This window comes from Giraffa tippelskirchi, chromosome 6, assembly GCF_054371585.1.
Source record: "Giraffa tippelskirchi isolate mGirTip1 chromosome 6, T2T-mGirTip1v1.2.pri, whole genome shotgun sequence".
Taxonomy (NCBI): Eukaryota; Metazoa; Chordata; class Mammalia; order Artiodactyla; family Giraffidae; genus Giraffa; species Giraffa tippelskirchi.
In genome coordinates, this window is record NC_137280.1 from 157,931,281 (window position 1) to 157,956,386 (window position 25,106).

General features: G+C 36.0%; 1 protein-coding gene across 17 annotated transcripts in view; it reads right to left on the reverse strand.

Annotated features, from left to right (window-relative positions):
* The window catches only part of CCNH (cyclin H), a 375,519-nt gene that overhangs the window by 336,903 nt on the left and 13,510 nt on the right, over positions 1-25,106 (reverse strand). For 9 of the 17 annotated variants that reach the window (XM_081503970.1, XM_081503960.1, XM_081503974.1 and 6 more), the window contains exon 2: positions 23,223-23,289. The exons of the other annotated variants lie outside the window; for them this stretch is intronic. The gene's annotated coding sequence lies outside the window, so the exon portion shown is untranslated. The remainder of the gene's footprint in view (positions 1-23,222; positions 23,290-25,106) is intronic. 17 annotated transcript variants of the gene reach the window in all.

Sequence of the window (25,106 nt, forward strand, 5' to 3'; positions counted from 1 at the left end):
ATGAATTAATACTTTTAAAATGAGTGGTTTTATATGCAGATCTAAAACAATTTCTAGAAATATGATTTCAACTGACTGTGAGCAGCAACTCAGTTTTTTGTGGTATCTAACTATTTAACACCAGTGGAGCAGAAAGTCACTTTATGCTTCAAAAGCCACCTGGGGATATATACAGATATGCTTTAGAAACTGCCCGCTCAATTCTGTTTGATCACTTGCTGAAAAATAATAGCGTTACACTGGTTCTGAGAGGGACAATGCATTCATAATGACTGTGTTAATTATTTCAATGAAAGTGTTTTCTAAATTAAAAAAAAAATTTTGGACCCCCATGTGAATAAATGTCTATTTTCATAAAATGGAAAACACCGACATTCCCATGTTTTCATGGTAGAGGGGTAATGGGTGGAAGCAACACACACTAATATTTTGTGTTGTTCTTTTTGTATTCATACATTCAAAGAGTCTGATCAAACTTGAAACTTCATTTTATGCAAAAACCACCTGTAAATGCTTTTGTAGGTGTACTAGGTCTCTCACTGTTTTTATTGTTTCCCCATCTATTTGCCACATGCACATTACATTTGTAGTCACACCAAGCAGAGTTGACTAGTACTTGAAATGATCAGTAATGCATTATATTCTCATTTGTCAATTGGTTTTCTATAGTATTAGTATTATAAAACATAAAGAAAATCTACTGATCAGAATCTTAGTTTTAAAAAAAGTCTTTTCTGTGGTTTTGTTTTTGTTTTTTTCTTGAGAGAGGTTTTTTTCCTTTAATACTGGTTGGTTTATTTGACCAACCAATTAACTAAATAGCAAATAATTTAATAATTGAATATTCAAACAACTAAATGTCATATTCATTCTGTGACAATAAAAAGCACACAGTAATAACAGAGTAGTGATTACATAGAAATAAGCTCCTCAACTTATCTAGTGATATTTTATTTCATGCTCATGGTCAGGCTTCTACAAAGCCATTGTTATCTGTAATAAAAACCAAACAGATACCCACTAATAATCTGGAAACTGTTAATAAAATAAATACACTTGTTTGGGAAAAAAACATACTTGGTTTAGAGTATCATAAATTTGAGTTACATTTTTTAAATAAAAATCTCAAGCTGGAATAAATTGGAAAAATAAAAATTAAAGAAGATCATAGAAAGCATACAGGCCATAGAAAGCACTGCAGCATCTTAAGGTGCCTAAAAGTCCTCTCTCTTTAGTATGCAAAACATGGAAGAAAAGATTAAAAATTTACCATAGGTTTGAGGAAAGAAGGATTTGTTGGTTTCATTTACTTCCTTCACAGAAACTTCAGTGGTTAAGTCAGCTATCCTAAAACTCAGGGCACCTACTTTACCAATATATTAATTCTAGTTTCCTAGGTGTTTTCTCCACAAGCCTTCTCACAATGCACTGCCCTAAACACTGGATCTGTGACCAAGGCTGAGCGGTCTGTCCCCCAGGTCCACAGAGTGAGCCCCGGTCTCCATCTCCCTGCACAGTAGCTTCAGCTTCAGAATTTTTAGTTTTTCACCAGTTTTCAACTACCCAGGACTACATTTCCGCTTCTACTGAGTATAATACTCAAGGAATAGACCAAAACAAAATGAAATAAAATTAAACTAAACCACCAATATTTGTATAAAATTAAGGTTGGACCCGTTATTTGATTACACCAAGGATAATATGTCACTCTGCTCCTTCTCTGATTTGCTGCTTGAGTGAATCGTTTACAAAGCATAACATTTTTCTGAAATGAACTGGGAAGAAGAGAGAGCGAGCGAAAAGGAGGAGGAAGGAGGAAACGGTTCAGATCAACTGGAATCTAGAAATCTGAGCAGGAAATGCAATATGAGGGCCTATCACCCTTTCAAAGGTTAGCCTAAGTTAACAATATACAACTTTCTAAAACTTCTCTGCCTCTGTTTTCTCTCTCACACACAGACACGTGGGCACACATACACCCAGCCAGACCTCTCCTCAAGCTGAAATAAAGAGGGAGGCACGTTGATAATCCTTACGAACAACCATTTACACCTAGCATTGGTAATAGCCACAAAAAGCCAATCGCTTCTCCAAAGCTATTTTCTACAACACAGCTGATTAAAATGCCACTGTTGAGGGGCTCATGTGAAATAAAAATATAGAATCCTATTCCTTAAGGAGAATGTTGGTAACCAAAACCAAAAGAAGCCCTTGCTCCAGTCCAACTAAAATACCAAATATATAAACGTGTGCCTTGTATGTGTGTAGGAGTCACTTAGTTGTGTCCAACTCTTTGCAACCCTACGGACTGTAGCCTGCCAGGCTCCCCTGTCCATGAAATTCTCCAGGCCAGCACGCTGGAGTGAGTTGCTATTTCCTCCTCCAGGGGATCTTCTCGACCCAGGGATCGAACCCAGGTCTCCTGCATTGCAGAGAGAGTCTTTACCATCTGGGCTACCAGGGAAAGCTATATAAATGCTCTTATTCAAGATGGAAAAAGAGCCCGAAGCATAGAGCATTATGTGAACAAGAACAGGAGCACTTAGTCTGAGAGAAGGTCTGAAGGAACATACGTACTCAAGCCACTGAGATGTTTTCCCAGTGTCCTCACCAGTCCTCCAGATTCTCACTGTTTACTGAATGATCACATGACAGGCTAAATATCTGACCCTGGGGATCACTTTCATCATTTTCCAGAAAGACTGAGAAATGCAAATGCTTGCTGACAACTTCAGCGGGAATCCAGTGGCTTAGGCAGAATTAGAATTCAAGACATCAAAACCCTCAATACCCAATTTAATCCTTTAACCACTAGGCCGCACTCTTTCAAAATTGTTAATAGAAACAACATTGCCCTTTTTGTACAGCTGTAGATGCCCTATTGATCTGTATCACATACCATTTAACACTGGATGATTTGGCTAGGAAAAGCAATGTTCACTGTTCCATGGCAAATCAGACAACAAAGCTAAGATTGGCCACAGAACCAGGAAAATAGCAAAGGGTAGATGGGGAAACAAACAATCACAAAGAACAAACCTCATCTGCATGTTCTTCGCAGCTACTTTTTTCCTTCACAAGAAAGCAAAGTAATAGAGTGCCACTGTATTAAAACTATTTCTGCCTAACGCAGGTGTGGATCATGGCAATGGAAGCCTAATAATAAACCAACAGCTGAAGGCCACATTATTGCCCTAGCCTCCTCCCCTAGCTCATTTAGAAAATGACATGTTTTTCTTCGCAATGTTTTTACCCTCCTCTCTCTTTAGTGGCAGTAATGCTGAATGCTCTTGACATAATTCTTCGTTCACCCCTGACAGTCATTTTTTTGAATACTATCCCGGTAATAAAACACCTGACCTAGAGTCTTTCAATTGGCCATTGGCTTGGGTTACCCCAATTAGCGAGGCTCATTTGGAAGTATCCAGAGGAGTCGGGTGTCTTACTCTTCCCTAAACTCAGCGAATACATCGTTTTATTCAGGTCAATTTATTCTTCTAGTGGATTTCTTTACTTTTGTATGATCTAAACATAGTAAAAAGCAGGTTTAAAAAATAATCTAAAAGCATGTAGAATTCTGATACCTAATATTTCCCCCTTGGAAGTCAAATAGGATACCATTTCTAGTTCCCTGAGAGCTTCTTTTCAATATTTAAAGATAATTGAAGGAATTATGTGTGTAAGCATCAATGAAGAGCTATTTTATTTACACGTAAGGTAGCTACATGTCTGCATAACTTAATGAAAATACATACTCACTTGAGTGCAGGGCACACATCTGTGAATATCTGTGTGTCTGGATCAATCTGTTTTGGGGGTACAGATCTCCCAAATCAATACCTCTTTATTAAAAACTCTTCAGGTGGGAAAGAAAATCTGTACCCTCCAGAGTCAAAATTGTGTTTATTATATGTTTGTATGTTAACTAAATGTAAGATTTTGCCTCAAGAATAAAGTTAGGAGTTAGTATAAATAATAACTTCTTGAGGTTTCTCAGAGAACTTCAGCAAAGGAATGTGGGCATTTTCAACATAAATGAGACGGAAGAGAAATTAAGAGAATATTTAAATTGTTTGAAAGGAAGAGTCCTTTCATATTAAAATTATTTAAAAAGCATCCTTGTGTACCTGATATAGTAATGTCTTTGCTCCTTTTATTTGTGATTTAATGTTTATTAACAGGCACAGGACTTCAACAAGAGTATAATTTTTCTTCACAAATCTTTAGAATCTGTGTGTGCTATGCAATTTTATCACTGGTCACATTTTTATTCTCTCTTGGAAAAGGTAAACCATAGGATTTCTTGATAGACAATACTTGAAATAGAATATGGAACCCACACAATTGAAGGTGGACAAATAATACAGACTGAAATGAGCACACGTCTTTCAAAGACTACAAGCCTCCCTTTGACATTCAAGCAACTATGGAGGGAAAGAGAAATTGAATTTAGCTGATGCAAATGAAATTAAAACTAAATTGGTTGTCATATCAAACTGATGTTAACTATGTAAATGTTTTCTGTTTATGGAACTACAGTTTAGAGTGTATAATGCTGCAAAAACACGAATATTTTCATGTTAGTTTAAAATAAAAATTCAAAGGCCGATTGTAAAAATTGCTTAAAATCTTAGCTACTTACACAGGTGATATTTAAAGGACTGTGAACCATGAAAACTGTGGACATAGACAACTGAGATAAACACACATCAAGACACAGGCATGCTTTTCTGGCCAGGCAGTATCCCATTACATCATTGCTTCAAATGCATTCATTCTCTTCAATATTGTTGGCTGTTTCAGGTTAACTACCAAAATCATTTGCCTGAGAAGCGAGATTTAATTGTCTTACAACTACCTCTGTGAGGTACAATAGGGATTACAAGTACCCATTGATTATGCTATTGGGTAGAATAAGGGACTCTTATTCTAGCATTTCTCATTCATTTTGTCATTGCATTCTCTTTGAAAGAGACCAAATGGGTCCCAGCAGGTGAAAGCAAAGAAACCTGAAAGCCCCCCTTTGATGAATGACAATACCACAACCACCCTCCCCCCCCCCATTTTTGGGAGATTATAAAACCTTATTAAATCATGCCCTGTTAGATATTGATTGAGAGGGAGCTAAACTAAAACCAACAATAGCAGCATGGATCAGAGAACACTGCTTTCATCAGTGGGCACTAAACACAGCTAAGCTTTCCAATCCTTTTCTTTGGGGGGGGGTGCGGGTGGAGGTGGGGGAAGGGGCTTTTTTTAACTATTTACTTTTGTTTAAACCATTATCCCAGAAAGTCATACAATTATAGCAGCTTTGTCAGTCAAGAATAGATCGTAGTTGTCTAGCACTCCATCTTTTTGAATGTAGCAGTGCATGACACAAACAATATTATACTTGGTTAGGATTCAGGATTATTATTATGATTATTTGGGGGGTGCAATTCTAGGTAATTATCATAATTATTCTTGACTCTGGGACCCCTTTGATGACAAGGCTGCTTTAAAGTAAACCACTTGGACATAACAACTCAAGATATTTGAAAAGAGGCTGTTGCCAGAATCAGAGTTGAAAACTCACCCATATTTTAAGGCTATCTTGATTATCAGGCTGTTTGCGTTCCTGGGCTGTCTTTTCTGCCATCTGTGAGCACCACAGCAAACAACCCCTTTATGACAATCACCTCAGTATAACTTGAATATGTCTGCTTTAGAGGAGATTTCTGTAATAAGACTCTGTGCTAATTAACTGTCAGCTTTTTTTTTTTTTTTTTAAATCAGCAGAGTGCATTTCAGAAAGTACAGACATTCCACCAAAAACTCCTAAGCAGGAATTCAGTTTATATGCTAGACTGCAACAACTTTCTCCGTGTTTTCAAGCCTTACTTACCCTGAATACATCGGTTTGCTTTAAACACTTCTCATGTGATAAAGAATTTCATTTTTCTTGCCAGTTGACTACAGGTAACAACATTTGCTCCTATCTATAGTTATTTGATTCAATCACGTTACCAAAAGAAAGAAAGAGAGGAAAAAAGAAAAGGATTGGGAAAAGGAAAGGAGAGGACAGGAGGGGGAAGGAAGGGAAGGAAGGAAGGAAAGGAGGAAAGAAAATATACAGGTGTAAAGGCAGCCTTTTGTGCTAGAAATTGTAGCTACATAGCTTTTTAAAAAAGGAAGCTAGTGTTGCTATTGAAAGCAAACATAGTTACGAAGGGCCAAATACTAAAATTACTAGTTTGATATCAAAGATGAGTCATTTCACTTCAAGAGAAATAATTATTTGTAAAAACATTACATGCAATGAAAATAACATTTGAAGAAAAACTCTAGCAACTACCACTGTCTTAAGAAGACTAGAAATCAAGGCTTGAACAAAACAGAAGTTTAAATATCTACAAATTTGTCTTGGCTAATTCTTCTCTCCCTAATGGATAAAAACAGCAGGAACCATGTGAAAATAAAGCATTAATAATATTATTTTCTTTAAAAACATAAAACATAGGAATGAATGCAGAGGTTTTCATTTTGTTGTTAAAATTCCCTTCTGAATCATGGAAATAAAATTTTTAAGTTGGATACAAGAAATATAGAAAATGAGAATATTTTAAAATTCCTTTGTTTTTAGGCAAAAATTTTCTCTATATTGTATAACTTGTTTTTATAATTTTGAAAAAAATTAATTGAATTTATAAATTAGATTTTATTATTGAATAAAAATTCACTCAAAAATTTCTTATTTCTAATCTATATTTTCAATATTTTGTGGACTATCCTGGGTTTAAACTTAAACTTTGAAATCAGGCATCACATTCCTTTAATATTCTTCTTCAATGTTTGGCATCAAGTATTGTAATTTATAAATTTTACTCTTCCATTTTTATTTCCACACCTTCTTAATGCTATACTCTAAATAAAAATTTAAAAGTATTAAGTATGCCTAATACTTTTAAGTTAATATACGTAACTATTATTTTAAAGCATTTTGTTTCTTTTTGAAGCATGAAGATGTGCATATATTTTTATAAATGCTACAAGCCAGTTTAAAAGATTCAAATTTGTACATACTACCTAATATAGATAATTAAATGACAAAATCTGTTGCTAATTTTATTTTCATTAGATTTTATTTTTTTCAGGTGAGTATTACCTGTTACTTTTATTCTGATTAGTTCAGTTCCTTTCCTGATTTGTGTTTCCTAAAAGAATCCTGAGAATTATTCTCTTAATGTTTGATATATTTTTAATATAGTCATAAACTGGCAATTTTAAATGCCTCCTATTTTAGGCAAGTAGTGAGAATGTAAAATAAGTGACCATTTAAGCTGCAATAATTTAATTGTTCTTTAAGGTAAATTTGTTTCCCATTTTTAAAAATGCTGTAATTTATCTCTTCTTTAAGTTGTCTGAGAAAATTATAATGAAACAATTCTACTTAAGAATAAATCTCTTTAGTAAGAAAATCATCAAAATTTTGCTCAATACGCTCTCATATATAAGAAAAACTAACAAATAGTTGAGATATCCAACTATTCATATTGCTATGTATTAGGGGTACTTTCCTGAGTTCTTTCTCTTCTATCACATTTAAAGATTGTAAACAAGTAAAAAATTATTTTGGTTTCAACATGAAAATATAATAATTCCAATTCCTATCATTTTCCTTAGAAGTGAAATTTAATTCTGTTTTTATCATCTTATTATGTGGGCCTTTTGTTATCAAATTACATATATGAGCTCTTGAAAATCCTGTGATCTCTGCCTAGAATTTGGTTGGCTTACATCTTCCTAAACACTGTGCCCAAATTGTTACTTATTTATCAGTTTGAACAATATTAAAAATGATTTCAATCAATTTTTATTAGAACTATAATAAAAAATAAATAAGACATACATTTGTCTAATGTTTTCAAACTGTTTAGAAGATAGAAAACACTCTGTTTCATTGAATTGCACTTTTTAACGCATGACCACACATGCTGCTCTTCTTAACTCATCAGTGTTAAAGAAAAATAAGGATATTTTTCTCAGGTCTTCTAAAGACTCTCCTAAAATCAATCTTCAGAATTATATTGATATATATGCAAAGCATTATTCCCTTACACCTTAGAAAAACACTCCCATTCAAACAGTCTCATGCATCTGACATAAAAATAAAAACTGAATAAATTTTTCAAATTGAATAACCATGCTGAAAATATCCTAAACACTATTAGCATCTATTTCACAAAATTGTTACTGTTGGATTAAAATGGTTTATTTTTCCTAGAGATAGATGTTAATACTTCATTATTTAGGGAGGGGGCAGAGCTAATTTTCATTTAGGTTGAAGTAATACTGCTACTAAGAGAAATATTAATTCAATGGAATAGATACTGAATTTTTTAAATTGAGTTCATAGAGGCCTGGTGTGCTGCGGTTCATGGGGTCACAAAGAGTTGGACACGACTCAGCAGCTGAACTTAACTGAACTGAGTAACATTTTAACTATCTCTTCAGACAAGTCTAACTCACAATTATGTTTATTTCTTATAGATTCAACAGAACAAATTTTGACCCAATGTTTCAGCTGTCATTTCTGAAGTTGATAAGTATCTAATGTGCTTTCTACACATGAAGAGTCTTTCAGAATCTTGTGTTTTCTCTAAATTTTATTTTTGAAAGACTTCAGAAAAATTAATTCCCCAAGTCAGGAGATCTTACAATATTTTTCACACAGAACTCTTAAATTTTAAGATCGCTAGACTTTGTTCCTGAGGCTTTCACTTGAAGATATTTGGATGAATTCAGATATAGTTTCCTTAAAATTCATCAGGGTGAACATAAACTATAAGTAGCACTCTCTTTCATTTATCAGAATATCCAAGATACTATATAGAAGCTGAAGATATACAGAGAGGCTAAAGGTTCTTTTGATCTGACAAGGCCTTTCAGTTTGTGCTCAGTGCACATTCACGAAGTATCAATACATGGGTTAATTTCTCATTCAGCATAGGGAAATTGGAAACATCTGTTAAGACAATTCTGAGAAAGCCAAATTCCTTCCTAAAGAGAAAACGTGAGATCTAACGTCAAATCTCTTTAGTTTCAGTCTAAATGTTAAAGTCCCAAGTCCCATCAAGAGATTACATGGAAAAGTGAGTCAGCAACACTTTCCTTGGGTCTCTTCTTACAGGGTTTGACCACCGAAGCAAGGACACCTTTGGAGGGTCTTCTTTACAGCAGCTGCACTGAGGGTCTACACACAAGCTTTCCCGCAGCCAGTACTCTACCGTCTCCCAAACCGTTTACCAAGCTCTTCTGGCATTGCCTTCAAAGTGAGACTGTTAGTCGCTAGTAAAATATTCTTACTTTATAGTCGTACTTCATTTTTAAATCCAAAACACAATTACTGATGTTCACTACACCTTATATAGTTTCTCAAAGTCAATTTTCCTTTATTGGATAAAGATTTCTCATTATAAAAAAAAATGTTCCAAAGAGTAGGCAGTAGCCTCTGAAGATAATTATCAAAAGAGGACATCCAATACTGGATTGAGCAATGGGACCATCACTGAAATGAATATTTTATACCTTACAAGATGATCACTTTTGAAACTTTTGATTTTGATAAATGTTTGGTTATATTAATTAAAATAATCACACTGCCCTGCAGTCACATCTCAAATATCTGCCTGTCATTCCTTTATATGATTACAGTTTCTTGCAGCTCTGCGTGTTAACTTGAAAATTTAGACTTCATAGTCACAGTCCCTTTGGACACAAGTTTACTGAGTAACAAGGCTTCTCCACTTATATGCACAACAGGTAAAATGTATCAAATCTTAACATATAGACTAATATTTAATATATTCTTCACAAAACACTGAGTTACCCCATTTTTTAATTCAATTTGTAATTTAGCTAAGTTTAAATTAAAGAAAGGGCTTCCCAGGTGGCGCTAGTGGTAAAGAACCCGCCTGCCAATGCAGGAGACTTAAGAGAAGCGGTTTGATCCCTGAGTTGGGAAGATCCCCAGAGGAGGGCATGGCAACCCACTTGAGTATTCTTGCCTGGAGAATGCCATGGACAGAGGAGCCTGGCGGGCCACAGTCCATTAAGGTTTCAAAGAGTTGGACATGACTGAAGCGACTTAGAAAATCAAAGATAACTACTGGGTCCTGAGAGACACACATTTAGAATACTGTAATATGAACATTAATACATGAGTATATATATGCTCCCAAATTAAAAATTTCATTTTTAAAGTAAAGCTTGCATATCAGTGCTTAAATGTTTTTAAAGGGTTTGAACAAAACTACCAGATAATTATAGTAACAGTTATTTTACATACCATATATTTACTTTAAAAGTTCAATAACATTTTCGATTATCTGCTTGTATGTATGCCAAATTTTGAGTTTCTGATTTTCTTTTGTAGTTAATTCCTCTATTGTCAAGGAAGACCATATGTTTATGATATGTATTTTCCCATCTGAAAATACTATTACTGTTTTATGAGTGCTGGTTACCACAGTGAAGGAGCTCCATGATTCACTTGGTATGTGAGAATTTCTAGTCACGCCTTGTAATGTAGGTGGACTCTAGAATCTTTGGCTGTGCATAACTTGACATGTCTTGCCATTATGAACTAATTATTCCAGTAGAAATGATGAAAGTGAATTCAGGTTTCTCAATCTTAATTCAGGAACAGGACTTTCTCAGTGTTAACCTTGATGCAATTTCTCAAGTTCCAGAAACGTCTACCACCTCCATCTCTAGAAGATGCCAAAAGGGGAATTAGAAATGTCATGACCATGAGGCACTGTATTAAACACATGGTAGGAACTTCATTACTTTCAGATGAATATGTTGCCTTTTGTGCAGCCAATTCATTTTTTAAAGATATGTTATTAAGGATTTTTGAGGTTGAATGAAAATGTGTAGCCAATTGCTGATTTTTTCTGTTAGGAAAAATTATTAATTTTTTATTTGCACTGCTCTGAAATTACTCTTTTACCAAGTTTGTGCCAAATATTTTATTCATATCATAGTTTGCTGTTGTTTAGTCATTAAGTCGTGTCCAAATCTTTTGCAATCCCATGGCCTGTAGACCACCAGGCTCTTCTGTCCATGGGATTTTCCAAGCAAGAATACAGCAGTTGGTTGCCCTTTCCTGTTCCAAGAGTATCATGGTTTATAACTTCAAAATTTGTCCCTGCTGATTTGCTTCTTAACAATAAGAGTTTTAGTGAACTTCTCCAAGTTTGACTGTAGAAAGCCATACCAGCCTCTTGGGTCACTTTCTCTTTGGATTTGGATAAGAATTTAGTGTGGAATCTTTTTAGTAACTCAGGAGAAAAAACAATCTATAGCTTTGTGTGACATTCACTTCAAAGAAAGAAAACTGGGTCATTTGAAAAAACGTTCAACATCAAAATAAGAGAGATATCCACATGTACACACTGCTATATTTAAAATGGATAACCAACAAGATCGTACCGTACAACACTGGGAACTCTGCTCAATGTTATGTCGCAGCCTGGATGGCAGGGGAGTTTAGGGGAGAATGAGTACATCTATATATATGGCTGAGTTCCTCTGTTGTCCACCTGAAACTATCACAACATTGCTATTTGGCTACACTCCAATATAAAATTTAAAGAGATTTGGAAAACTGCTTTCCTAAAATACTGAAATAACAGGTAGATGAACTTGGTGATTAAGACAAAATTTGAGAAAAAAGAGTGACAATTTGGAAGCATATTTTCCACAGGACATTGAAATTAACCTGAGAGCAGTTACTCTGAAGCTTACTCACTTCACCTTATCATATCCTCTCTGGTTCCTTCTGCTGGCTCTAGAGAGAATTTCTTATGCTGGACAGCTCTGGTCTTAGTTTTTCCTGCCTCTCCACGTCTGCTTTTCTACTTTTTTCTTATTTGTTTGTTGTTTTTATGAGAGTTTAGCAACTGCTAAAGTATGATCATACTGAAGTATGGCTTGTTGTACTGTATACTGGTACTGAGTTGGTTGTTAGAGCCATAGGCTGGATTATCATTTTGATATTGTGGCCCCAAAGCTATTATTTCTTGTACAGTATGAGATTTTCAGCTCTAACATCGCTGGTTAGCTCTTAGATCCTATTAAATGGAGGAGGCTATAATATTGCTTTCTTCATAGTATTAGATGTCACACTTCTGGAGGGCAGAGATCCTTTCATTTGCTTTTCCTCTTAATTATCCCTTCCTTTAACTAGTGAAATTTGGTTCTGCATAAAGTAGGTGCTGGAGAACTCTATTGGAGGCCCTGTCTGCCATTAATACCTCCTCTGAAGTGAAACTTGTATAGTATCTGAGGGAATCCAATAAATGATGCCAAGTGGACATAAGACAGTCGCTTGCAGAGTCAGCTGGTGAAAATCTATTTTCACCATCAGGGTGCTTTGAAGCCTATTTCTCAGAACTCCAGACTCTGATTCCTTCTTCTCTCCAGACATAATCATTTCAGTGTGCCTGTTACTTCCTGGTCTGGCTGAGAGCACCAATCTGGACCAGGAGGCAGAAAAAGGGCTAGATTTTAAAAGTTTTAGCCTCCTCTTCTGCGAAGTCATGCTCACTTTACCAGCTCTGATCTTCTTCAGTTTGGCCAAGTGGCTTCTGCTTATTTCTTCTGTCTGGGCAACTATCCCTGTCACTGCCCACAGCATGTGTGTTCATTTGGAAGGTTGGGAGAGTGAGGTCTACTGATAGAGGGCCCCACCACTGAGCGTTCAGACTCCCAGGGCCGGGGTGGTGTTAAGAGTTGAGCTAGAAGCTGAAGCTCATCAGATCCAGAGGCTGTAGTCTGGCAGCATGTGGGCCAAACTGGGTGACAGATATTTTGGCCAGGTTTTTTTTTTTTTTTGGCTGTGCCACAGGGGCTTGTGGGATCTTATTTCCCTGACCAGGGATTGAACAGGGTTCTAACACCAGACCACCAGGGAGCTCCCAACCCATAGCACATTTTTGTTTTTTCCAGACCCTTCCTTACTCTTATTAATGCCTCTTGAGGCCACAGTCAGTCTTTTAATGATTGTCAGAATTTGTCTCATGCAAATGGACTGTATACCCTTCCAGGACAAATGCCAAGATACAGAATCCCCAGCCAACTTCTGTCTGCCTTTTGATTCCACACTCTTCATTTGCTGGATTCCGCATCCTGGGTGCCCCTTAGTAGTTGTGATCTATGGCCACCTCACAGCAGATCCCCCGGGTCTGTGCCACATCCTCTAGAGGAGACAAGTTCCAGGATGGTGTGGAGTCGGTGCCCACCTGTGGCCACCAAGGTCCAGGTAAAGATGAAACACTCAGCCTAGACCCCAGAAGCCTGCTCTCTTCCGTCACTGTTATTGTTAGTCTGGCTGTGTCCACCTGGACCTACGCAGACGGTAATGTAGCTGCTTGTGCTTCTTTCAGAACTTGGAAAATTCTAATACCACTTGCGCCCCAATCTAACAACAGGCAGAGTGACAGCAAAACCCCTAATGAGTAAGAGCCAACTGGCTCTCTTAAACAATGATCTCAGTACCATCCTTGTACAGGTAGATCCGAAAATTATTCATTATCTTGGGTTTACATTGAAGCATGTTAATGAAGTTCTGAGCAATACAAATGTTGGGCTTTTTGTCTCCTTGTGCCTCCATGCCTGAATATATAAAATGGTTACTTTTAAAAGTAGATGTGATTTTTTTTTTTAAATGAGGCACAAAACACATCTTTATATGCCAATTAGTGATTATGCTACAATAATAACTTTAAGCACCTGGACATTTAAAAGCAATTTACATCAAACTGGTGCTGTTCTGGAGAAATATTTACCATCTGCATCATGTAGATATTTCCAGCTAATATCTGGTTCATGTCTGGACTGTATAGTAAGAATGCAAACAGATGGAGCTTATAAAAGGCCAGTTGTTGATAGTATATGAAAAGCTTAACTCTTAATTTGCACTCTTTGAAATGATTAATAGAGATTCAACTTTTTTTACTCATAATTGCCAACAATGAAAAAGATAGACATTATTTCTGTTTGAAAACAACACTCACTTCTAAGATTATGTGATTCTGATTTCTTCATGCTATGTAATGAATGCTTCCATTTACAACACATAAACCTGGGCCACTTTATTCCTTATGTTTTTCAAATAAAGTTTGCATTTGATCCAATTTGGACCTTAACAGGAAAATACAGCCCTCAGGTACAGATTTCCAGGGACAGTGAGCACAGGTTTCAAAGCAATTTTACATGATATAGGAAATTATTATAGAAAGATGGTAAGATATTAAATTATTAATGGCTCAAACAGTAATTTTTATTGGCTAAACCTAGTAACATCTGATTCTCTACACCCATGACTGCTATCAGAACTTAAGTTTTTCATCCATCACTGTTTATCCTGGAGAAATTTAGACTATATTATGTAAGTCAGCCCCAATTAGCTTAGTGAGTATTTTCCAAGATGGTGAACTAACAATCTGGTTAACTCTGCGACCAGCAGAGTCACGCTTACTCACTTCATCATTACATTTCTCTAAATAGTTTTAAACAAAAAAAAAACCTCTGGTGAAGGAAAGGGACAAGCTGCTGGTATCCATCTGCTTTGGTTCCCACCTCAGTTATTTTTATTGATTTTACATTTTGTCCAGTTAATGCGCTGGTTTATAATGTTCTCTTTTTTCCTCCGAGAGGATGCCTGTACCCACCATAGTTTCTCGCACCCACACTTCAAGTGACAGCAGCTGGTGGGGGATCACACAGCAATTCCCTCTTTCCCCACAATTGTCATCATGTGCTCAAGCTCATCTTGCAGTTTCATGCCAGTCCACCCTTTCCTCAGAAGGGAAAAGAGAGAGAGAGAGGAAAAATAACCAACAGAATTCCTTTTCCTTGGATTGCTGAGGTGCCAAAATTGGAAGTTAAGAACAAGTGAGGATTCTGGGTTCCTGCTGTGATTTAAGAAAAGGAAATTGTTCCTGCAGGAAAATTACATACTATTGTGTTCTCACATTCCATGTTAGGAAACAAAGAGGCTAGATTATTTTTCTTTTCAAAGAGGCAAATGGGAGAGTAAAGGGATACCGCTATAGTTCCTATTCTCATGCCTTTATAGAGAAGAGAACTGTGTGTGGTCTTGCAAATGAACACATATTTATATCTCCTTTTCAGCAGCACTGACACCCACACTTCTAGTTTTTGTATTTAACTTCTATATTTCTTTCCAAAAGAGCTGCTTTGAAAATCAGTTAGTTATTAAACAAACCTTAGAATACTGTATTAGTGTGTTGTGAATGCTGTGGAATGTCGTTGTCAAGTCTGGGCATTTAAATTCATTTTAGAAAAATTTTGGAAAATGGAGTTAGCAAATGCAGAATTTAATCTAGTTGTTGGAAAGGGTTAATTGTATACAGAAAAAATGCCTTCTATTTCATATTTTTTCAGTCATTAACATAGCTGCCACGCTGTGATTTTTGCCCTTTATGACTTTCTTTAAAGAGACGTACCAAAAGGAATGTTATGTGAGTCAGTCTAAAGCCTTCTTGCTCATTTCATAATTAAATAATGCCATTCTTAAAAAGAGAAAAATATCTATTTTAGGAATTTGCTTTTAAGGAAAAAAAAGTCTTTTATCTGAACAAAATGCAATCAATGCAAAAAATGGCAGTTTGAGATTTTATTATATGGATGATTGTCCCAATTTTCTTCTTAATTTTCTTAGTGTAAAACTGGCTTTTTTCATTGATTTACTTCAAAATCCTGAATAAAACATAACCTGCTTTATCTTTCTCATCTCCAAATAAAGATAATACTTATCATATAAAATATTTTGAGGAACAAAATGTTAATGAAGTTAAATTATTTTAATTAAAGTAAAGCAGCTCTCTGAAGTAAGGATATTTAAATAGTCATTGTTCTGTACTCTAAATCATACTTTCGTCTTGCCTTTAAATTACTGTCTGCTTTTGATAAAAATTAAGAGTTCATAAAAATTTACTGGATGCAAAGATCAAATTATTATTTAGTTATTTAATGTAATAGAAATGTCTTGATAGTATTAAACTTCTGGGTAAGTGACTTGAAATATTTTCACTGTATTTATATTTTAAAAGTTTATTTAAAATAAATATTTATGACTGATCCTATGCAAAGACAAAACACAAGAAAAAATAGAGGATAATACTTTAATAGGAAAATTTGGGCAAACCTTCATGTGGCAATTATATATTTGTCCTGATCTTTCCTGTCCTGTACTTGAACCTGTGTCTTTTCAACCTTGCCTAGCCTGATGGATCTCTCTTGGATTGTACACATGAACTGTTATTCAAGTGTGACTCTATGTTGATATCTTTACCATTTTGTGAAGGATTAAAGTGGAACATTTTAAAAGCTGAATAAACTCCATAATTAAAAAAATCAGACTCCATCTCTTTCTTACCAACCCAGAACCCCTCCTCACTCTTACCCCTCCCCCAGCTAGTCTCCCTTTCTTGAACCTTTCCAGAAGTTACAAGAATACCAGGGAGGGTGTTCTAAATGAGAAAATTGTGGCTGTGAGGATTATCAGGGCTTGGAGTCAAACTACATGTTTTCTAATCCTGGATTTACCACTCTAGCTTTGTAGCTGCAAGCAAACTATTTAGCCTCATCTGTAAAACAGGAACAACAATAGACCTACCTCAGAAAGCTATGAGGATTAAATGAGATAATGTGCATAAAGCACTTGTCAGAGCACACTCAACAAACGCTACGACTATTATTGGACCTTCATTCATCTAACAATGCACTGATCACAAAATTATAGACCTAAGATTACTGAGTATTTACCCCCAACAGCCTAAATTACCAGAGGAGAGGCCTTCTATTCCAAATGTAAAAACCAGTTCTTGTCATGTTTCAATGGTGACACTATCTCAAAAGGCCACAATAAATGAAACCTGACATGTTGTTAGGGACAAGGTAAGACTTTCAAGCTAAGGTCACAGAGGTAGCCATCTACTGTCTAGGATTTTTTACCCTGAAGTTCAGGGATATACCTATATCCAGAAAGCCAGATATTTTATGGCTCTCTTGGAGAGAGAGGTTTTAGCTTTGAACCAATTTCCAATTATATCCAGAATGTTAATACATTTGCCTGCCATCTTCACTTCAAATTAATCAAAAAATAGAAATTAGCTATGTTACCCTTGCCTGATAGCTCAGTTGGTAAAGAATCCACCTGCAATGCAGGAGATTCCAGTTTGACTCCTGGGTCGGGAAGATCCACTGGAGAAGGGATAGACTACCCCACTCCAGTATTCGTGGGCTTCCCCTGTGGCTCAGCTGGTAAAGAATCTGCCTGCAATGCAGGAGACCTAGGTTTCATCCCTGGGTTGGGAAGATCCCCTGGAGAAGGGAAAGGCTACCCACTCCAGTATTCTGGCCTGGAGAATTCCATGGACTGTATAGTCTACAGGGTCGCAGAGTTGGACACAACTGAGTGGCTTTCACTTTCACTTTCTTTCTTCACCCTTTTCAATAGGCAAGCAGGGTTACCAACTGGGACATGCAATAGGGTTTCTCAGACCATAGGCCACGTTCCTTCATTTATTCTGGAAATCTAGATTTCTGCTAGGCAGGTAAATAGAGTTGATCTGCTGCTGCTGCTAAGTCACTGCAGTCGTGTCCGACTCTGTGTGACCCCATAGAAGACAGCCCACCAGGCTCCGAGTCCCTGGGATTCTCCAGGCAAGAACACTGGAGTGGGTTGCCATTTCCTTCAATGCATGAAAGCGAAAAGTGAAAGTGAAGTCGCTCAGTTGTGTCCGACTCTTAGCGACCCCATGGACTGCAGCCTACCAGGCTCCTCTGTCCATGGGATTTTCCAGGCAAGAGTACTGGAGTGGGTTGCCACTGCCTTCTCCGAGAGTTGATCTACTCTGCTCTAAATAGGACTGGTCTTAGAAAATTTATTTTCCCTCAAACAATCCTTTTTAATTAATTCCCTGATGGTTCACCAGATAAAGAATCTGTCTGCAACGCAGGAGACAAAGGAGACACAGGTTCGATCCCTGGGTCGGGAAGATCCCCTGGAGAAGGTAATGGTAACCCATTCCAGTATTCCTGCCTGAAGAGTCCCATGGACAGAGGAGTCTGGCAGGCTACAGTCCAAAGAGTTACAGAGTCGGACACGACTGACTGACTAAGCATATACACACAAAGCCTTTTTGTCCAAAAAATTGATATGGTCCTCTCTGACCCTAAGTGCTCATATTTGCCCTTGGGTTTCCACTGATGGATCAGGATCACCTGTCCTAGAAAGGTGTTTTACAGGTTTCTTTGATAAGTGAGTTTTGGCCACTGTGTTAAAGGTACTCACTTAGGATAGGTCTATGGGCCTCCGGCAAAGTTCAGATGCTCCAACTCTGAAAGCTTCGTGGCAAATGGGACTTGCCAATCCCACCCCAGGTATAAAGACGTATAAGGCAAACTGCATGGTTTGATGGTTTTAAGAAACCACTATTTATAATTTAATATTTAATTATTACTTGGGATTCAGACAAGGGTTTCCCCACTTGCCACCTCCTTCTTGATTCTGCAACAGTTAATAGTTTTCAAGCCCTTCATCCTAAAGTTAAAGACAATCAAGTCTAAACTTTAGGATTTTAGAATTATTCACAAATTGCATCTTAAAAATCCTGTTTTGTAAACTATTTGATATGAAAGAATCCTTATAATCTTTGGAATAATCTCTTTAAAGTCATTTTCCCCTCTTAAAATAAGGATGTTCTTTTCTTATTTCCCTTTTTTAAAATATCTGAAAAAAATTTAAACTCCCACATGGCTCAAATCAAATCAAGTACTATAACCCAAGAGGTTTCAATAAATTTTGAGTTTGATAAAATTCATTTTTACCATTATCAGTGATCACCATGTAAAATGAAACCATGAAATCAGTGTTTAGACTAATGAAAATGTTTTCTTCAATAAGTTTTTATTATAACTCACATTTTTTTCTGGTAGCAAGTTATAAAGGTATTGATTTAAAAAGTATTTCCATGCTTTAATATAATAGATAAGCTACTAATATTATTTATTTGTGGAGTTATTGCCTATAATAAACATATATGCTCATAAAAGCATTATCTTGACTATTTACATTTTTTAAATACAGGAAAATTTCATTAAAAGATAAGAGAGATACAAAATATCTGGGCTACAACAAGGCATGTGACACGTGAAATGATTTTTTTGAGCTCCCATTTATATATTGAAAATATAAAATGAGAACTAGAGTTATACTACATCCATCTCAGTTTCATTCATTACCTCCAGGACACAACCACATCCCTAGTTTTCAATTTTGCTTCACTGACCTGAACTCAGATATACTGTCCAAAACTGGGGCATTTCTTTCCCTGAATGAGTGGTGTGTGGGATCTACAATTGATTATAATCAGGTGGATAATGAAATTTGGATTCTTTAAAAAATGAAAAAGTTCAGTGAATTCTCTTCACTTTTTGTTATTAATAGTGTTTGACACAATAAGAACTGTGCTGTACTTTCACGTTATTTTCTCTTACAAGTCTTCAGCTCCTACTGTTCCGTCTGTTCTGTCAGCTAATTAAACACATAAACCTGTGAGGAAGCTACTGTTAAATCCACCCTGCTTACAAAGATGATTTCTCAATAGGCCTGATGTCGAATGTGTTTGAGGTGCACAGCATAACCTCTTCAGGAAGAAAAATACATCTCCTCACGAGCTGCCAACTGATATTCATGATTGTTTCAAATTGGGATTTCATCACTTACCACAGACATCTATGGGAAAAAAGCCTGGGCTTTCCAGAATAGATATTCCACTAAAATATTATATCTCCGAAAGATGTGTACATAATTTTTTAAGTGGGCATTGACGTACTAGGTAAAATTGAAGCAGAAAATAAATATATATTCAAATCATTTCTTTAACATAGAAATATTTGATTTTCAGATATTTCCAAAAATCAGATATGGTTAGTTCCATGTCCTAATTTTACGAACAATGTCTTTTGTGGCTATGCTATTTAAATTATTTTGTTTTCAGATATAATAGTTATAGTATGTACATAATTAGTACATATAGAAATATTCACTATCTGCTATGACTATAATTAATTAGATATAGTACACAGAAAGTTTTTGTATGCAATAAATCACTTTTGATTTCCACAAATGGGTACTACACAAACCTTGGTAAACTAAATGCTATTTGACTTATCATTGCTAAATAACTGAATAAAGAGAATAGCTAGGTAAATGGTGTGGAAAAAATATCTAACATCACTCTTATCAGAATGAAAGTTGTTTTGAAAATGAAACACAATTTCAGCTTTGTAGCCAGTGCAATCATTTTCTTACCTTTATTTCAGTAAAACATTTTCTCCCTACAATCCATACACATACAATCTACAATGTAAGTGCCCTTGTGATGTCTCAATTCCAACAGAAGATTTTTTTTTCTGTTAATTACCAAGCTTTACTTTCGGACATAGAACAATTGATTTCACATATCATTAAATGAGCTCAAAGTACATTTCATGTATTAATAAACAATACCATGAATTTGGAAGGTGCCTGGGGGGTTAATTACTAGTAGTAGAATTACCCTTATTGATACTAATAACAAATCTATCATTGAAAATTGTAAGCATATAGTGTTGTGTTTTGGATCCTTGGGCATCAGATCTATAGGGGTTTTTTCCATAATCACTTCTACTCAATAAATTCTTAATAGGCTTAAATGTAGATTGGAAGCTTCCAGATTTGGAGTAAAAAGTGAATCTTTTACTCGTTTGTGTTGGATATAGTTAAGATACTGTTGAAGAATTTTAAGTTTTGATTCTTTTTCAATTTCTTGGACATTTGGGAGATGTATTATTCTTTTTCTATTGAAATTCCGACCATGTCTCATGCCAAGTAGTGACCTACACCCTCTAAGAGCTCAATACATTCTAGAGGAGTAGTTATTAATAAAAGAAATCTTTCCCCAGACATACATATTATGGGACAATCAGTAAAAAGTCAGGGGGATCTCCTTGTTTGTAATATATTTCACAGTGGATACTTGCACTGTTAAACAGTTTTACCTTCTGACTTGATCTAATTTTTAGGTGATCATAGGATTTTCCCACATCTATTATTGACCTATATTACCTGGTACATTAGGAGAATAAAGTGAGTCAGTTAATAGAAAGCTAATACTCCCAGATGAGCTTTCAGAGACCTGCACCTTAAGTTCACCTGAGGCAGTTTTGCAGAATTATAACCTCATGTAGCCGGCAGAAACCTGGATTCCTCGGCAAGGATTAGAAAACTAGCTCTATTCTAATAGCAATGTTCCCAACACCTTTCTATCTGCTACTATCCAAGTCTTAGTCCCATCCAAGGAAATAAAACAAGCTAAAAGTGCCTAGGTGCCTAGAGAAAAGATTCACTTAGGTTCTCACAATATTATGAAGAAATCTTCTAAGCTTGTACGTGTATAGATTGTATGTGTATGGACTGTAGGGAGAAAGTGTTTTACTGAAAAAAAATATATGACTCACTTTCTTGAAGAAAATTCTCTGTATGACTCCTGTGGTTAAACTCAGCCCACTTCCCGTTATTTTCACTTGCCTATTTCCCACTGTGGTTCTAATCCCCAATTACTTACATTTACATCTGCTAATAAAAAACTTCTAATTTCCAGTAATTTAACAGCCCTTAGAGACTACTCTGGGTTAAGGTAAAGAAATCCCAGAAATTAGGTAGAAATTATCACCATCTTAAGGCAAACAACAAATTATCTCTTGTATACAAGTATATCTTTCCTTGAGAAAACCTATTTTACATATTACTTACAATATTTAAGTATTCACTATAAGCAACAACTGAATTACAAGCTTTGAATATATTACTCCTTAAGTTTCATAACAACCCAGTGAATTAGAGAAAAACCTCTTTCCCCATTTTCCAGAAAAGGAAACTGATCCCCTAAATTCACCTGTGGATTAACCCCAGGAGAATCATCTGAAGGCACTGATGAAATTGAAATCTCTTAGGTACAGGCTAGCAACCCAGGTGATTGATACATGCCAAGTTAAGAACTACCAATATAATGGATTTCAAATATAAATACATATTGTATATCTATATATATATCTTCATACTAATTCAAATACATATTTATAATGCCCTGTATCATCACCATTGAAACTGAGTACATAGTGCTTGTAATCTTGTAATCTTTTAAAGCTAATGCATCATGATGGATCAATGAATTGATGAGTTGATATTTCCCTTGAGAAAAATCAATGATGTCAAGGTCACTCTCTGATTCACAAGGCATTCTATGAGGCTAAGAGACACAAGTTTATTTCCAAGAATGCATCACTCAAATGAAAAGCCTCTAATTTGCTTGTGTCAAGGGCAGAAATGTTTTAAACAAAAAAATGTTATTTGATCTAATTTCCATGGAAGGTCCCATGTTTTAGATACTGTACTAGATCCCAGGATTTGTTGCTGACAATCTGGGAAGATCTAGAAGGCTAAATTATGAAGGCAGAATAAGTTTCACGGAGAACGTACTCTAAAGTTTATAGACATACCCTTCTTCAACACCACATGCAAATAAACTATCCAAAGGCAAGGAAAGGACTACCTGAAAGGATTAGAGAAAGCAATATTCAACACTCATACAGGGCCAAGAAATAGTACCTGTTCCCACAAGTCAAACTGGAGAACTTCATAACTCATGAGGCACTGAATGGAGGTTCTTTCCTCAGTTGTATGGAATAAAGAGCAGGAAACTAATTGAGGCTCTGGTCTGGCTTAACAAATCCTAAGCAAGACCCAAAGGAACAAAACTGGTCCCAAGGAGCTTAACTGCATGCAATTGCAAAGTTCAAGAAAACTTATCACAAAATATCACAAGGATCACAAAAATATCCAGCACTCAACAAGGTCAAATGTACAATGTCTGAATCTGATTAAAAATTACCAGGTATGCAAGGAAGTAGGCAAATATGATCCATAATAAGGAGAAAAATGAATTAATCCAAAGTGACCAAGACTGGCATAAATGTTAGAATTGTCCAACAAAGATATTAAACAGTTACTAAAACTGTATTCCATGTATTCAACAGCTAGAGAAAAAAATTCAGCAAGTACAGATATGGAAAATACAAATGCTGACCCAAATTGAACTTACAAGGATGAAAACTTCAATGTGTACAATGAAAAAGCACACTGCATGGAATAACAGCACATCTTCCTTTCTGCAGAAAGAAAAAAAAAGTGTTCTTGAAGACACAGTAATAGAAACTATCCAAACTGAAACAGAGAAAAAAAAATTCAAAAAAATTTAATGGAACTGGCAGCCTGTAGGGAAAAATTAAAGCAACCAATGCCAAAGCCTTTGACTGTGTGGATCACAACAAACTGTGGGGAATTCTTCAAGAGATGGGAATCCCAAACCACCTTACCTGCCTCCTGAGAAATCTGTATGCAGGTCAAGAAGCAACAGTTAGAACCGGACATGGACAAGAGATTGGTTCCAGATTGGGAAAGGAGTGTGTCAAGGCTGTATATTATCACCCTGCTTAGTTAACTTATATGCAGAGTACACCATGCAAAATACTGGGCTGGATGAAGCATAAGCTGGAATCATGATTGCCGGGAGAAATGTCAATAACCTCAGATAGGCAGATGACACCACCCTTATGGTAGAAAGTGAAGAAGAACTAAAGAGCCTCTTGATGAAAGTGAAAGAGGAGAGTGGAAAAGTTGGCTTAAAGCTCAATATTCAGAAAACTAAGATCATGGCATCCGGTCCCATCACTTCATGGTAAATAGACGGAGAAACAATGGAAACAGTGACAGACTTTATTTTCTTGGGCTCCAAAATCACTGCAGATGGTGACTGTAGGCATGAAATTAAAAGATACTTGCTCCTTGGAAGAAAAGCTATGACCAACCTAGACAGCATATTAAAAAGCAGAGACATTACTTTGCTGACAAAGGTCCATCTAGTCAAAGCTATGGTTTTTCCAGTAGTCACATATGGATGTGAGAGTTGGACTATAAAGAAAGGTGAGCACAGAAGAATTGATGCTTTTAGACTGTGGTGTTAGAGAAGACTTTTGAGAGTCCCTTGGACTACAAGGAACTCTAAAGGAAATCAGCCCCAAATATTCATTGGGAAGGACTGATGCTGAAGCTGAAACTCCAATACTTCGACCACCTGATGCGAAGAACTGACTCACTGGCAAAGGCCCTGATGCTGGGAAAGATTGAAGGCAGGAGGAGAAGGGGACAACAGAGGATGAGATGGTTGGATGGCATCACTGACTCGATGGACACAAGTTTGAGTAAGCTCTAGGAGTTGGTGATGGACAGGGAAGCCTGGCGTGCTGCAGTCCATGGCGTCACAAAGAGTTGGACACAACTGAGCGACTGAACTGAACTGAATAAGCACATAATTGGAGTTTTCAAAGGAGGCAAGGGGCATGATAAGTAACATTAAAAGAAATAATAGTTGAAAATGTTCCAAATTTGATGAAAACTATAAGCCAGTGGATTCAAGAACCTCAATGAACCCCAAACACAAGATACACCAACCAAACTGCTCAATAATCAGTGATAAAGAATGAGGGAGAAAAGTTACATTATATACAGAGGAAAAAACATGAAGATGACAGATTTCTTGTCAGAAACAAGCAACAGGAGAGAGGAGTTTTATCTATAAAGTCCTGAGAGAATTTTTTTTGATGTTGATCAAGAATTCTTCACGTTTTTCAAAAAATAAGGTAGAATAAAGATTGTTTTTAGACATACAAAAGCTGAAAAATTTCATCAGCAGCAGATATGCACTATGAAAAATATTAAAGCCAGTCTTTCAGACAGAAGGGGAAAAGTTGTAAGAAAGAAAGAAGAAAATGAATAGAACTACAAGAAAAAATAGACTAATCTATAATTACAGCCAGAAATTTTAAAATCCTCCTGGTAATAATTGTTAATAGCTACAAGACAAGTAGAAAGTCAATAAGGATTTAGGAGATTTGAAAATACTATCAATTAATCTGACTTGGTAGAT